Here is an 8,705-nt window from a genome sequence, read left to right on the forward strand (position 1 = left end):
AGGATCTAATACACTCTCTATCTAAATATCCATGTTTTAGAGTTAGATCGTACCGGCGCAACGAGTTTTATAGAGAGACCTCTGGTATCGGCACCCTGATTTAAGTACGGAAAATGGAAGAAAGAAAATAGGAAAAAAAAAAGATATGTTTTGCTAGAAAATGTCTAATTATCGATTTATTAAGTTGTTATGTTTTGTACATGAATATTACCAGTTGTAAATTTTACATTATCTCTAATTTTAATATCTGCAATTATGCAACCAACCATATCACATTGTAACATCAAAGAAAAGTGATCGATTACACTTGCAAACCAAGTTGCAACGGTAAATATCATTTGATAACGGTGATCTAAGCAAGATAAATGTCATAGAGACAATAGATGATAAACAAATGATTGCAGAGATACAGAAATCCGAAATGCTGTGAAAACGAACGTCAGGGCAAAGGATTCGAAATACTATTTCCCGAAGAGAAGGTGTAGCATGTTACCTTCACTGGCATCTCACTTTTTCTATCCAACAGTAAATACAGCAACTATTGCTAGTAAATGATGATGAAAAAAATGATAGAATGAAAAGTTGTAGGAAACGGAAGATATCGAGTAAACCCATTGACACGATGTCGTCCACCACGAATTTACGTACTATGACGTATTAAAAGAGTAGGGTAATTTTGGGTAATATAGGCAGAAAAAACCAAAATGTAATATTACTTATATTCATCAATAGATAATATGACAAGAAATGTTACAGACACATAGAATAATACCTTACTTACCCTTTCATGGATTTTATGTTCATCAATATGTAAGGGTCTTGCGAGGAAATATTAAATACTAACCTTACTTCAAATGCCCATATTAACCGAAGTTATATGGGCAGGCGTACTGTTTGCTTATAATAATAATTGTTTTAACCAATTCGTTTTTAATTCATTACTCACGAAAAAAAATACAAAAAATATGAAAAAGTAAACAAAACTAAATTACGAAACATGAAAATAATAAGAGATCAAAGCCACGATCTCAAACTACGCTCATATTTGGATACATTAGACACCACGTATAGTCATTCTCTAATGAACATTGTTTCACTGCAACGTCTGTATTATGTCTTACATTTAACGCAGATAAACTCACCTCGAGACCCGGTACCAATGCACAACTCATGATACCACACTGCACACATCTGACACTCGACCCACCTTTCTCCATTTGTTTCAGAATAAAAATCAACGGCACAAATAGGACATTTCGATTGAACACTATTGCTCGTTGTTACTTTCTTCCCTCGTTTAGATGGCTGAAAACTTGCCTTCTCTTCCCGTTTTTTCTTTCTAACAACTGATTCATTTATTTCCGTGTCGCTAGTCAGTTCTCTGGTGCATCGACGTCGAGAGTTCACTCTCCTGGCTGGGAGCTTTATCTTCGGAACAGGAGAAATGGAACGAAGAATGTCTGGTAGACTTTGCTGTTGGTCCTCCACCAAACTTACCGACGAATCTGACGAACGTGATGAAAAAAAAGTGTTGTGGCAGGGAGCTCTTGTTGCTGTTGCCTCTGTAAGTCTTTGCTACATCGTTGTATGACGGAAGGACCAGGATTCGCATCAGGTTGTGAAGCTTTCTTGCGATGAATTGCTGCCGTACTCGCTGGGTTGGCTGTAGCAGATGGTCTTGATAAAGGCAGCGTTGTTTTAGGAAGGTGTTGATGTTGCCTCTGTAAGCCTGTGCGACATCGTTGCATGCCGGAGGGACCAGGAATTTCATCAGGTTGTTGTGAAGTTTCTGCATTGGAGCTTGTTGATCGTCTTGCCGAAGACTCTGCTTGGATAGCACATTCCAAATCTTCTCCGATGAAAGCCTCGTCTGGAATTGCATGTGGATTAAGCGGCCAAATTCCTGTTGCACGGAATCCATTGGTGGCATTGGCTGCATGTGCCGACCTTTGCCATGCTTGTGAAAATATGCCATAAAATTCAAGTTTGGTGAAAGCGCGACCCTGGTGATTACGCACAAACATTTGCGCAAACTCATAAAAGTATTTCTTCAATGGTTTGAAAAGAGACCTGTCTGTTGGTTGCAGCCAATGAGTTGTGTAAGCAGGAAAACACACCAAGCACACCCCATTGTTCTTACAATATGTCAGCATTGCAGGGTTACTACAATGAGTGTCGTGACCATCCACAAGTAGAAGCGCGGGGTTGTCTAAAGTAACACTAAAATACCCTACAAACTGTTTGATGAAAGAGAAGAATACCTCAGAAGTTATGTATCCGCTATCAGTGATATAAATGTGACTTCCAGAAGGAAGATGGTCTTCGAATTCCTGCCTTTTCCGTCTACCTTTGAACAAGACGAAGGGAGGAAGATAATTTCCCGCAGCATTACAACACGCTAATATGGTCACTGTCTCTCCTTTTTCTTTAGGACTGATAGAGTAGGTATTCTTCTTCCCTTTTTCACAAACTACATGTCTTGGTCTTGTATTCGTTTGCAGACCAAATTCATCCGCATTGAATATTCTGTCTGGTCTTTGACGCAAGTTAAGTTCGGTAAGTTTATTTTCCAAGAGAGTAAACAATTCTCCCACTTCTTGACGGTTCATCCCAAGAGCACGGTTCAGTGGTAAGTTCTCTTTCCTAACACTTAAATCACGATGACGTCCAAGAAACCCATACAGCCATTCCCACCCAGCCATTCGTTATTTTTATTAAATTTGTGTGGCACGTTTAGTTGTTCTATAAATTCAAACGCCAGTGATCTCAGTTGTGTTCTTGTCACTCCAAAGCCATGTTCTTGTAAAGTTTTTACATGTTGACATAGGTCAGCTTCTGCTTCTCTGCCCATTTCGCACTGTCGTCCCAGTTTTGCCACAACGAACGGTTCATCACTGTCCTTTTTTAGGTAACGTTGAAGTGACTGACGAGGTATTCCATATACGAGTCGAGACGCCTCTGACTGGTTACAATCTCCGTTCTTCACAGCTGCAATAGCCATTTCCATGCACTCGATGTTCCATGTTTGCCTGTCAGATTTCCTGGTATATTTATGAGCCATCTGCAATGAAAAAATACCGTAATAGGCCTAATAAATAACATATGAAAAGACGAGGGAGAGGGAACAAATTAAAACAATGAGAAGAGAATGACAAACATTTATTAATGTGAAAGCAAAAAATAATCAGCTGCTATTGTTTCCAACAGTGCTTATAAGAGCTGTAGCCATTAGTGATGGCCACGAGACGAGACAGGACTTTTGAAACTCGAGAAGATACCTTCTTCCACCTGTCTCGTCTCGTCACGTTTGTCTCGAAAATTTTTATCATTGTTTTTGCAAGATGAGAGGAGACACCTATTTTACGAGATAAGACGAGACAGGTTCAAGACAAGACATGAGCAACACTAGCGGCCATGAGCTATGTTAATTAGTTCTCACTTGATGTTTTCGTTTTTCTCGCTACCTTATAGTCGCAATGTTTGGGAAACACATCCGGCTGAGTTATTGAACAAGTGCCAACGATTCAAACCTGCTTGTTTGCTGCATTAACTGGAATATTTTACTCAATTTTTTTAAACCGCGTGTGGTCACTTTTAATATTATGGATCCTGTGCTCGATTCAAGATTATATATTTTCACATTTAGTACCTAATACAAAATTAATGCTAAGGATTGTATCGAAGGATTAATTCTCCAGTGTTGTGACCACTCAGCGAATCGAATAGAAAAAAGTCAAGTTGTAAGGCTACTTAAGTACAATATTGAAGAAAATAAATTAGTAAATTTATTTATAATTTTTTCAGAAATATGTATCTTCAAATATGCCTGTATTCTTTCATGATGAAGAACTTGTTAACTATGCGAATCTTTTTATTTGATTTTCTCCAAAATGTACTTATCCTATGTTCAATGCATCTGCCCGTTTTATACAAAACGTATATACTCATTTTCCCCATAGTGATATTATTTAGTAAGTTTCAACACTGCAGCAAGAAGACATCGTACGAGTTCCCTCCAATTTCGGATAACTATGATGCAATGTTCACAGATTACACTCACCAAGGTGATTTTTCTACCCAAACATTTATTTCGCGTGAATCTCTTATTTGCAATACCTTACATTTTAGAAACAATAAAATATACAATAGAAAATATGCAGATTGCTTACCTTTTTCCTTTCAAAATAAGAAGAACTTGAAGCCGAACACCACGACGCTGTCTTTTCGTTGTGCCAATACTCCACACAGTGTTCCCAACTACCAGGTTTCGTTTCTACCTAATTCCTCTTCCAGTTGTACTATGAAAAGCTTAGTTCTGCCCATATTATCGAACTACCCATATTCCACAAAATCACCCTATACATCTTTTGTGTTCTGCGTAGCTACTATTCTGAATAAGAATTTAGATAATAAAAATAATTAGAACATATGCCCAATGTGTCCTCCGTCATGGGCATACAATACTCTGGATGAGTTGATAGTAATTCACGTACAAGATTGTATTACGAATCATTGCAAATCTATTACGATTTTTTTTCCAATTCATGTATTTCGTTTATTTGTGTTTTGTACAGTGTACTTTAGAGGTGTCCTCAGAAAAAAAATCCAAAGAATTTAGGTCAAAGGAGCGAGGAGGCCATTGTAAGGATTCTCCTCGCCCTATTCGTATGTCTTGGAAGTGCTGATCAAGAAATTCACTAACGTCTGGCAGAAAATGTGGTGGAGCACCATCGTACATAAACCAAAGTTGAGACTTTCTCGTGAAAGGAACACTTTCCTACCATTCCGGAAGATTTTGTTGGAGAAATTGCGGGTATGTTGCACTTATGAGACGTTGTGATAAAATTTATAGCCCAAGAAATTCGTCCCCCAATATGTCCGTCCAGACATTAATCAAGAATTGATGTTGGTGACGGGTAGGTAAATTTGCCTTAGGGTTTATTTCTACCCATTGGTGTTCGTTCTGGATGTTGACATCATCTTGCGCGAACCTATCCTCATCAGGAAATATGATTAATGAAGGAAACATAAGGTTTTTCACTCACAACAGTGTCTTCGTGGAGAATAATCTCTTTCTTATATTCCTTGCACTTGGCAGGTAGAGATACAGTTGTTCACAAAACACTCTCCACAAGGTCCTATATGAAACACCTAGCATTGCTAGCCTTTTTGTACTGGAACGAAGATCTTTAATTATCTTAAGAATTCTCTCTTCTCGATCAGGAGTTAAGATTGTCCGAGGGCGCCCAATTGAATCATACGTAGCACACATGCCGTGTCGATATCAGCAAAAGTAATACGGTTGGGAAGAAGTCGGTTTGGAAAATATTCATTATATAGTCGTGCTTCATGTGGGTTCCCATAAGCTCAACCATACATAATATACATATCTGCCATTTCATTAAATGTGTACGCCTACATTGATCATATTTGAATAACACCACACACGAGATGAACATACATCAAAACATCTAACACCACGGATGGCACCATGTGCTCCATTCAACTAAACTAGATACGAGAATTACAACAAAATCGAACACGCCTACTAAAGGACGACACGAAGTCTCTATTCAAATAAAACAAGTGCAGAAGTGTGTACAAAGTACAATAATACTTGGTTTCTTTACGAAATACAAGGTTTATTTATTATGTTTATGATCTCTATACATAAATTGTTATTCAGAGTTATTCGGAGTTCAGTGAGGTTTCGGGATCCGAAAGTCATTTTTATTTGAAATTGAAAGAAATAGTGTACAATTGAATGGTCTTAACGTGTTATATAATGTATCCATCTAAAGAAATGAAACGTCAGAAAACGAGACATTGGGACTATCCTCCAAATGTATTAATTCGCATTCAAACCTAACCTTATCCTCACAAAAATACCAACATCTCGTCTTCACTTCATTTTACTTATTCCTTTTCCTCTTATCCTATTTTACAGATGTTTCCGTAATCATTCACTTTCAACATTCACTTAACTCCTGAACCTTAAGGGTAGAAACTGTTACATTAAATGTGTGTTTTCGATTCTTTCCATTTACGCTGTTCTAGGTTGTATTTACATACACAAATAGTACCAACTATAATATTAAATAGGGTATTTTTCGTTATTGTGTGAAGATATGTGTATTTGGACATATGGAAAAGTTTCTTATTTTGAACAATGGGACATTTTATTTTAAAAGAACATTTCAGTCAAAAGAATCATCATTCGTTTCAAATTAAATCACCTATCGACTTGTTTTTCTAAGTTCATTTGCCTTTGCTGTCTGTCATTCATTTCTTACGTTGTAAATTTTTCAATTAATAAAATAACAGATTGCTTCCCCGTCCGCATTCCTATCATCACTTTACCTTGGTTAATCTACGAGCATGCACTTTTTTCATCGAGACACAAATCAAAGTGAATAACCGAAGATATGAACCCGGAAGGAACGCCAGACAAAATGGATTGAGAGACTATTGGAAGGGACAGTCGACATGGAGCGAGAGACGAGTTAGAATGTAGACCGCTAGCTTCATTTGAAATTTACGATTAATAGCCTTGCTCTGTCTTAGAGAGCACCTTTGATTCAACGACGATGTATTGCTTTTTAAGAAGAAGTTTTAAGTTTATCTAAAGTTGCGGACTTCGTGAAGTTGGTTACTCAGTCCGGGTTTCGCCAACTCTTAGCCTTGGTTACAGGAATGACCAGCCAGCCAAACAGAGGGATGGACGGACGTCTGCCCGTTGGAGGAATCGTGGAGAGGACAACGATCAGACCTGCAAGTAAGTGCGAGTAGATTAACCTCTCCTGAAAGTTACTCCCTTCTTACCCCTTTTTCACCCCCTTTAACATCACAGTCTGTTTCTTTTGTACGTGTTGGATTTCATTTAAATGCAACCCAGGTTAGATCCCGTACCTCATGTTTTGTTAAGTTCTATATTTACAAAATCCTGGGCGCAACTTGTCGGATCTGACATCCCCAAACACGTCAATTATTAACACATCATCTGAGCTCTCAGACCGACAAGGGGCGACTGCACAATTGTTCTTAATACTTTTTTCCCATGCTCAGTTTTGGAAGCAAGCAGTGAATACTTTATGAACATAAATGTAATATTCTTCTGAACTACAGAACCTACGCTCTTTGCTAAGTAGTTTATCTTGCTTAGATCACCGTTATCAATTAATATTTAACGTTGCAACTTGGTTTGCAAGTGTAATCGATCACTTTTCTTTGATGTCAGAATGTGTTGTGGGTAGTTGCATAATTGCAGATATTAAAATTAGTGATAATGTGAAATTTACAAATGGTAATATTCACGTACACAACACAACAACTTGATAAATCGATAATTAGACATTTCCTAGCAAAACATATCTTCTTTCTTCCATTTTCCGTACTTAAATCAGGGTGCCAATACCACAGCTCCTCTATAAAATTCGTTGCGCCGGTATGACCTAGGCCTAACTCTAAAACATGGATATTTAGATAGAGAGTGTATTAGAACCTCTGATATTTCTTTAACCGCCTTTAATATCTCTTATAGTTTTCGAGCTAGGCAGCCTCAAAGTTACACTTTCCTCGTTTTCAGCATCGCGTAACTTTGAAACAATACGGTTTTCACCCTATGTCCATATGGTCTTTTTTTTTTTTTTTTTTTACTTGTTTGGATGAGAGGATTTCACGAGTGGATTTTGGCTACATAATAATTAAACATCCTATATAGATATGCAAAATTCATTAAAATTGCTATGCCGATTATCAGAAATTTTGCTTTCCTTTGTTTGAAACCGTTATGAATTGTGTCAGTTGATCTTTTTTTTTTTTTCACTAAACATACAAACCGGATTGCAACGCAATATATGTGTTACAATTTTTGGTATTGATTTTTCGAAATAACTCCTAAAGATAAATATATCCAAAACGCAAAATTTGTAAGTGCGTTATATTGCAAAATAAGACTAAAATTTACTTTGCGAACACATACGTGGGCACATTTCATGGTGCAGTTTGACTATACGGATCCATAGATTGTACAAGAGCTTAAAAATTTACGGAAGTCTGTAATTTGCTCATTTTATGTCTAGAACAGAACCCAACGAACCTTTGTGGGGCTTCTAACCCGTTTCGACTCCTACTGCATTCCCCACTTCTACTACTACTTATACTATGGATCCGTGTAGTAAAACTGCATGCATATCATAACAATATGTATCATTGCTTAGCTCAGTTTGCGATCATCAACATAACGGGTGTAATGTTCTTTTTTTTCTTTTCAGTTTGTTGCTGCACAAAAAATTTCGGAAACTCACACGGAATGACCCGTCATGCCGTTCCTGTCTTCGCAAAATTGCAATGCATAACTTAGCTCACAATGTAATAATAATAATAATAATAATAATAATAATAATAATAATAATAATAATAATAATAATAATAATAATAATAATAATAATAATAATAGAAGCTTTATCTATATTTGCAAACTAAAATGCAAAATTTGCCATTCTACAAATCGTTACAGAATGGGGCTAGTATCTAAGAATTGTCATATGAAGTTGAGGAATTTGAGTTTCATTATATTGCATTCATTTTTTGTTTCGAGTATTATGATGAATGAAGTATTATATTATTTTGTAAGCCTCAAATACTTAAATTATCGATTTTTATATCAAATATTTTATTGTTTTTAGTTAATACTGATATTAATG

Source organism: Thermobia domestica, chromosome 9 (assembly GCF_964235325.1).
Source record: "Thermobia domestica chromosome 9, izTheDome1.hap1.1, whole genome shotgun sequence".
Classification (NCBI taxonomy): domain Eukaryota; kingdom Metazoa; phylum Arthropoda; class Insecta; order Zygentoma; family Lepismatidae; genus Thermobia; species Thermobia domestica.